An 8,256-nucleotide genomic window follows, 5' to 3' on the forward strand; every position below is an offset into this window, starting at 1 on the left:
AGAGTTAAAATGGAAAAAGGTGTCTCCTCTCCACTGATGCTTTATCACCAATCCTTGTTTCCCTATTAACCCCAAATTTTCTAAATCCAATTGTCATTGGGACAGAAAGTGAGGTGAAATCTTCTGAACATGGGGCACAGACAGCAAAACAAATGTGGAGCTACACTTACAAAATGTACCAGTTCCAAATTACAAACAGATTCAACTTAAGAACAAACCTCCAGTCCCTGTCTTGTTTCTAACCCGGGGACCGCCTGTATACTGCTGTTCAGAGTATATAGAGTCTGCGGGCACTTTTGATTTTTCACGTTCGGGCCCCATAAACTTTAATGGTGTTCGAATGTTCGCACAAACTTTCGGTCCATTCGCTTGTTCTGCCGCGAACCAAACCTGGAGGTGTTAGGCTCCTCCCCACTCACTGGACTTCCAGATTCAGTGGCCACTGAATCTCCTGAGCTCTTCTACAGCTAACCCTCTGTATATTCCTCAAGCATCACCCCCGCTATCCTGCTGGGCCCCTGGCTTAACACTTACTGATGCTCCTCAAGCATAACCCCCGCTATCCTGCTGGGCCCCTGGCTTAGAGCTGCACGATTAATCGCGGAGAGAATCGGGATTTTGATTCTCCCCGTCCACGATCTCCCCGCGGGATGACAGGCGATTCTGTGTGTCACCGCTGGTTCCATGTAACCAGCGTGGAACGCAAATGGCGAATAGAGGAACTGACGTCAGCAACCGGAACTGACGTCAGTTATCAGATGCGGCGTGATGCCTGGACGTGGGCGGTACCACCACGCTGCTCGGCCGGCGGTTGATTTTGATTTGATTTTGTTGGCAAATGAAATGGCCGAGACCCCATCTTCTACAGGTCAGCTCTCTCTAGTCCAGACCTCTTCTCTGCTGTATGTCCTACCACACAGAGAGCTGTGTCCTGTCTGGCTGGGAGTATTTATCTATGGAGCTATAGAGATGTGTGCAGTGATTAGACACCATCTCCATAGAGGAGGTTCAGCATGGGGTGAGATCTTAAGTGTAATGGCCTGAACAAAATGTATATGTGTAAGGATGGAATGCCGGAAATCTATATATCTGTTAAGCAAGACTGTTACAGTATAAACAGATCAACTGCCTTATGGCTTACTTTAGTTTAGGAGCCTTTGGTAATAATAATATTCATAATAAGGGACAGTGGTTGGCGGTAATTTAAGTCCACTCCTCAGCTCACAGGCCCCCCTTTCATAGCCTGTCTGACTGTCAGGCTATTAAAGGGGGGCACGTGAGGAGTGGACTTAAAATACCAGCAACCACTGTCAGTGTCCCCCTTATAATATATTATGAATATTACCACACAGTCTGAGTCAGCTACCCATATTATCAATACAACCACAGTCAGCTACCCCAGACCTTGCAGATGACACTGCAGTCAGGCTATTAAAGGGGGGCATGTGATGTGAGCCTGTGAGGAGTGTGGACTTACCGGCAACCACTGTCCCTTATAATATAATGAATATTACCACAGTCAAAAAAAAATTGAGAATCGTGAGAGAATCGTGATCTTCATTTTAAGCAAAAGAATCGTGATTCTCATTTTGGCCAGAATCGTGCAGCCCTACCCTGGCTTGGCACTTACTGATGCTCCTCAAGCGTCACCCCCGCTATCCTGCTGGGCCCCTGGCTTGGCACTTACTGAAACTCCTCAAGCATCACCCCCGCTATCCTGCTGGGCCCCTGGCTTGGCACCTGCTGAAGCTTTCCCACTTCTTCACTGTCCCAGGCTGGTGAGAAGATTGCTCTGGTACTGGCTCCAGCTTACTAACTGTAGTCTCCTGTAACAAGGTGGATGGTGCCTTCGTGGCGACAGCTTCCCCTCCACCTCCGACCACAACTGGTTCCCCGTTCAGCTGAACCTTTACTATCGGTGGGAATCCAATCCTGCAGTCCCAACCCTGCGCTGCTTCTCTTGATCCTGGATGGGCCTCAGGCTTCCGGCCTAGCCACCCGGGCGACATAAAACACGCCCACCCAGACAGCCGTCCAGGTGGCACAAGACCCCGATCACCTGACTCTCTACATACTCCTGACCCCTGCACTATATTTTCTATGTAGTACTTTACATACTCCTGACCCCTGCACTATATTTTCTATGTTGTACATTACATACTCCTGACCCCTGCACTATATACTCTGTGTTGTACATTACATACTCCTGACCCCTGCACTATATACTCTATGTTGTACATTACATACTCCTGACCCTCGTCCTATAATCCCCTCATCACTGTCACTCCTATAAAAGACAGTTCTCGTTGTTTCCTCACTCTCTGACTAAGGTCCATGAATAAAGAAATGATCTGGTAGGAGATCAGAGGGGCCATTTACTAGTTACCTTGAGAGGGGAATTGTAAGATCCTCAGAGACAAAGCTGCCTGATGTGGGCGGAGTTCTGGTTTAGGGGAACCAATCAGCTCATGTCTAGTATTAATCTTTGTATTTCTATTTTAGTAGATGGACAGGAGATGAGGAAAACCTCAGAGGATTGTCTCACTTTGTCTCCAGACTGTAAAGTAGAAGATGAGGACATCACACAGTATAGTCCAGGAGAAAACCCGACTACCTCAAATGTCCATCCGGCACCACACAGTGTAGATGGACCATCGTATTCCTCTTATCCTAAAGAACCTCAGACTGTGCGGGACGGTGCCGGACCATCGTATTCCTCTTATCCTGAGGAACCTCAGACTGTGCGGGACGGTGCCGGACCATCGTATTCCTCTTATCCCGAGGAACCTCAGACTGTGCGGGACGGTGCCGGACCATCGTATTCCTCTTATCCCGAGGAACCTCAGACTGTGTGGGACGGTGCCGTCCTTCCAACAGATAAGAAGTTTTTCTGTGCTGAGTGCGGGAAGTGTTTCAGTTTCAAAAGCAGTCTTAATAGGCATAAAAGATTTCACACAGGTGAGAAGCCTTTTTCCTGTTCTGAGTGTGGGAAATGTTTTTCAATGAAGTTACATCTTTCCACACATCAGAGATCTCACACGGGGGAGAAGCCTTTTTCCTGTTCTGATTGTGGAAAATGTTTTTCACAGAAGTCCAGTCTTTCCATACATCAGAGAATACACACGGGGGAGAAGCCTTTTTCCTGTTCTGAGTGCGGAAAATGTTTTTCACAGAAGTCCAGTCTTTCCTCACATCAGAGATCACACACGGGAGAGAATCCTTTTTCCTGTTCTGAGTGCGGGAAATGTTTTAGAGATAAGTCCCATCTTTCCAGACATCAGAGATCACACACGGGGGAGTGGCCTTTTTCCTGTTCTGAGTGCGGGAAATGTTTTAGAGATAAGTTCATTCTTTACAGACATCACAGATCACACACGGGAGAGAAGCCATTTTCCTGTCCTGAGTGCGGAAAATGTTTTTCAGATAAGTCCCATCTTTCCACACATCAGAGATCTCACACGGAGAAGAAGCCTTTTTCCTGTTCTGAGTGTGGGAAATGTTTTTCAGATAAGTCCCATCTTTCCACACATCAGAGATCACACACGGGGGAGAAGCCTTTTTCCTGTCCTGAGTGTGGGAAATGTTTTTCAGAGAAGTCCAGTCTTTCCACACATCACAGATCACACACGGGAGAGAAGCCATTTTCCTGTCCTGAATGCAGGAAATGTTTTTCACAGAAGTCAGATCTTTCCAAACATCATAGATCTCACACGGGGGAAAAGCCTTTTTCCTGTCCTGAGTGCGGGAAATGTTTTTCACAGAAGTCCAATCTTTGCACACATCAGAGATCTCACACGGGGGAGAAGCCGTTTTCCTGTCCTGAGTGCGGGAAATGTTTTTCAGTGAAGTCCCATCTTTCCAAACATCAGAGATCTCACACAGGGGAGAAGCCGTATTCCTGTCCTGAGTGCGGGAAATGTTTTTCAGTGAAGGCCAATCTTTCCGCACATCAGAGATCTCACACGGGGGAGAAGCCGTATTCCTGTCCTGAGTGAGGGAAATGTTCCTCACTGAAGTCCTGTCTTTCTGTACATCAGGGGTCCCACACAACCATCGAGGTGTATTCGTGAGTGCGGGAAATGTCTTGTATGTGAAAGTTGCATGTGGGGAAGAAGTACACCCTGATATACGGGTGAAACTCGAAAAATTTGAATATGGTGCAAAAGTTCATTTATTTCACTAATACAACTTAAAAGGCGAGACTAATATATGAGAGAGACTCATTACATGCAAAGCAAGAGGGTTCAAGCCGTGATTTGTCATCATTGTGATGATTGTGGCTTCCAGCTCATGAAAACCCCAAATCCACAATCTCAGAAAATTCCAATATTCCATGCAATCAATAAAACACGGATTGTACAGAGAAGGATATCGCACCTCTGAAAACTAGAAGCTGCGTATTAATTGTGTGAAAATAGTGCAGCGCTGCGTATCTATAAATCTTATAGAAACAAATAATTATACATTCCATAAAACTATTTATGAAAAAAGAAATAAATGATAAAAAAACAGTTCATATGGAGGTTTCCAAAGCTGTCACCGCTGTGAAAAATCCAATTTAAATGGATCCAATATTCAGTGCGCACCCCCACCCGCTAAAATGCATGCTCACCTCAAGGGTGAGTATAAAACTCATAGACCGATCACTCCTCGTGTCCGATCACGATCCGTCCACTTTACCAATGGTAGTAATTCCTACAGTCTCCAGACTGCACCTCTGTGTGGGGAATCAACGTATAAATTGTCTCCAAACACCACCTTCCTCCATTCACTTATTAATAATCAATTCCACTTCTATATCCCGGGGGAAAGGACATGAAAAAAAAACACACGTACCATAGTGCTCTCTGCTTCTGAATTTATTATAAAAGCCCCCCCTAAAAAGTTACACAGGAACAAAAATTGTCTCTGGACAGCCGCACTCTGAACAAATTGTCACCTTTATTAAAAGAAGGACAGCACTACAAGTCGCAGCAAAATAAAACCTGACTGCTGACGCGTTTCGCACTGAATCTAGTGCTTAGTCATAGCTAGAGTCCCCTAAAAAGTTACACTTACAAGAAATAACAATAAAAACAGCAAGTATCAAATCACCAGCTCATTCACCGCCGATCTAGACCCACGGCGCTTCGCCTGACATCACAGATAGGGCTCCTCCCTTCTAAACGCGTGTCGGCCTCTCGTTGGCCTTCGCCAGTAGATGGGTGGGTCAAATGAGGTGAAACCTTATATACCTGCCTGTTGCCTAGGCAACCGTTCAGGCATCATCACAGTCTGAGGCACGCCCTCTTCCTGTGACTACAGAGCTCACATTCATAGAGCTGGAGAGCGTGTCACCCAAATCTGCAAACCAGCAGGGCGCTCTCACTCGATCACACTGCTGAGCTCCGTGGTAATGTCCCGTTACAATCTAATCTCCACATGAGTGTGCGATGTATCGCCATATACATACAATAAAAAAACAAGTCTAAAATAAAATGAAAAGATGTTCCTATGTATATCTTTATCTACCGGGACAAATTCTATCTTTATTAGGACCTCGTTGTCCATTCATTAAAAATTATTATAGAAAACATAAATATGTATGAATCAATCACATATATGAAAAATCAATTGTACACCGATCCTAAAAAATAATAATAATATATAAAACTACGGCTTGTCCAGGATTTGAATATGGGACCTCTCGCACCCCGAGCGAGAATCTTACCCCTAGACCAACGAGCCGAGTTACCCCTCCCACATTTCATGAGCTTATATCACTTTATAAACATATTACAATCAATCATTAATAAAATCTAATGTGAATGTCGATCGGCGGTGAGTGAGCTGGTGATCTGATACTTGCTGTTTTTATTGTAAGTGTAACTTTTTATAATAAATTCAGAAGCAGAGAGCACTATGGTACTTGTGTTTTTTCTTTCATGTCCTTCACCCCGGGATATAAAAGTGGAATTGATTATTAACCACTTAAAGACCGGGGCCTGTTTTTCAGACTTGGTGCTTTCAAGATTAAACAGTTTTTTTTTTGCAAGAAAATGACTTAAAACCCCCAAACATAATATATATTTTTTTCTAACACCCTAGAGAATAAAATGGTGGTGATTGTTAAGGTGTTCCTCGTACACAAATTTCCCCTTAATATCCGTGTTTATTTTCTCCTTTTCCCCCATTTTCTATGGTGTGATCTTTTCTACGATACTTTGTTATAATAATGGAACACGTTGTGTATTGTATTGTACGACATTTTCCTGACCAATCGCATTTCTACCTTTTTACTATTTCCTGATTCTATGACTGTAATCTGTTTAAAAGTAAAAATTATAATAAAAAAAAGTTGTGTGTGTCGGTGGAATGAGAAGAATTGCTGGTGGTGTTGTCACCTGTCACAGCCGTCACACCTGGTTTCCCGGCCAATGCACCAGATAAATGTTGCAGCAAAACGGCTCTTTGAGTTCTGGGAAACCAGGAATGGACTCCGGACACGGACTCCAGGAAAACAAACCTTTTGTTTCACCAGGGAAAGGAGCGACTCACGCCAGGATGCCAAGTGGCCTCTTATAGGCGTTTACAACATATAGATTTCCTCTTGTATAGACATTCCTTGGAACTTCGTAAAACATCTAAAAGCTTGTTAGCGAGTGACATCTGCAGCTTCTCAGTTATCTGTCTAATTTATCATCTATGAAGCCCAATCAGGATAACTGAACCACTTCCTGGCCGTAATTTTGCTATAGGCCAGGTGGGAAGTGGTTAAAAGTCTTCACAGGTCATCAGGTTAAAAGTAACCCTGAATAATGGGCCTAGAGTGCAGTGGTCAGGATTATATCATATACAGGGGTCAGGAGTATATCATATACAGGGGTCAGGAGTATATCATATACAGGTGTCAGGAGTATATCATATACAGGTGTCAGGAGTATGTCATATACAGAGGTCAGGAGTATATCATATACAGTGATCATGAGTATATCATATACAGAGGTCAGGAGTATATCATATACAGTGATCAGGAGTATATCATATACAGGGGTCAGGAGTATATCATATACAGAGGTCAGGGTCTTCTACTAACATTAATTAGAGAGAAAAGTCTCTCCTGTACGGTTCTCTCCTTGACATATCGTAGAATGAAGCCATATTGTTCTTTCAGTGTCCCCATCCCTTGTTCTGTCCATTTCCACACCGACACCAACATCTCCTCCACCATCCCGCTGTATTTGTTGTCTCGCCATGTTTCCAATGATGGAGATCCAGAGACTGACCGGAGTCTTCTTCTCCATGTCACCAGACCACCTCTTCCTCTACTATTGGTGTGCTGGGCCTTTATATGACTACTCAGGACCCCCAACCTCTTCTATATGTAGCACTACCCCCAAAGGAGCTGCTGGTTTAGATTTAGGCCTGCCGTTACCTTACCGTTCACCACACTCGTCCCTCTTGAAGAGTTATTCACAAATGTCCGCACCAACAATTAATTTATTTTTCTTCAAGGGTTTTATTAAACAAGGTTCAACAGAGGGGTGGAGGGATAGGGGAGATTCAGGTACCTTGCTTGTGGATCACGGGTACAGTCTTAGATCCATAGGACAAATCGGTTCCGCACTGGATTCAGCAACTACCGGATAGGCCTCTCTCACTGACCTAGCAGCCGGTGCGAAGCTCATTCAAAGTCTCTGCCACAGACTTGATGAGTGTCGTCCAGTCGTCACACAGTCCTCTGCCACAAGATCATGTAACCACACACACTCTGCAAAGCTCCAAAGAAAGCACACAGTCCACGTGCCAGGATCTTTCAGCCAGGCCTGCAGCACAGTGACGTAAACTGGCCAGGATGCGTCCTCCAATTGCGTCCCCAATTGTTCGGCTTCTTCCCGCAGGCAAGACAGCACAGGACCACCCCTGGACCAGTAGGCCCCAAAAACTCCTGGGCCTACTCTCAGTTGCGGAGCCTCGGGCCAGCAGGCCCCGAGACCGGAAAATACTGCTAGTGCATCCCTAAGGCCAGAAGGGCCATCCGGTCAGAATGGCGCCCGCCAACCACGCCCACTGGGCTGCTTCTGGGAAGAAGGCACTCAATACACCCAGCCCATTGCCATTCCAACCTTGACTCCTGGTGACAGCGACACCCACAGTCAAGTGGAAGATGTGCAACACAGGTGAACTGAACAGAAACCCACAATTTGGCATAATATTCTGAGTCAACTACAGCTCAGATAACTAAATTTACAAAAAAGCACCTACTCAACAGGAGCT

The sequence above is a fragment of the Rana temporaria genome (assembly GCF_905171775.1).
Source record: "Rana temporaria chromosome 4 unlocalized genomic scaffold, aRanTem1.1 chr4h, whole genome shotgun sequence".
In the NCBI taxonomy this organism is placed as follows: Eukaryota; Metazoa; Chordata; class Amphibia; order Anura; family Ranidae; genus Rana; species Rana temporaria.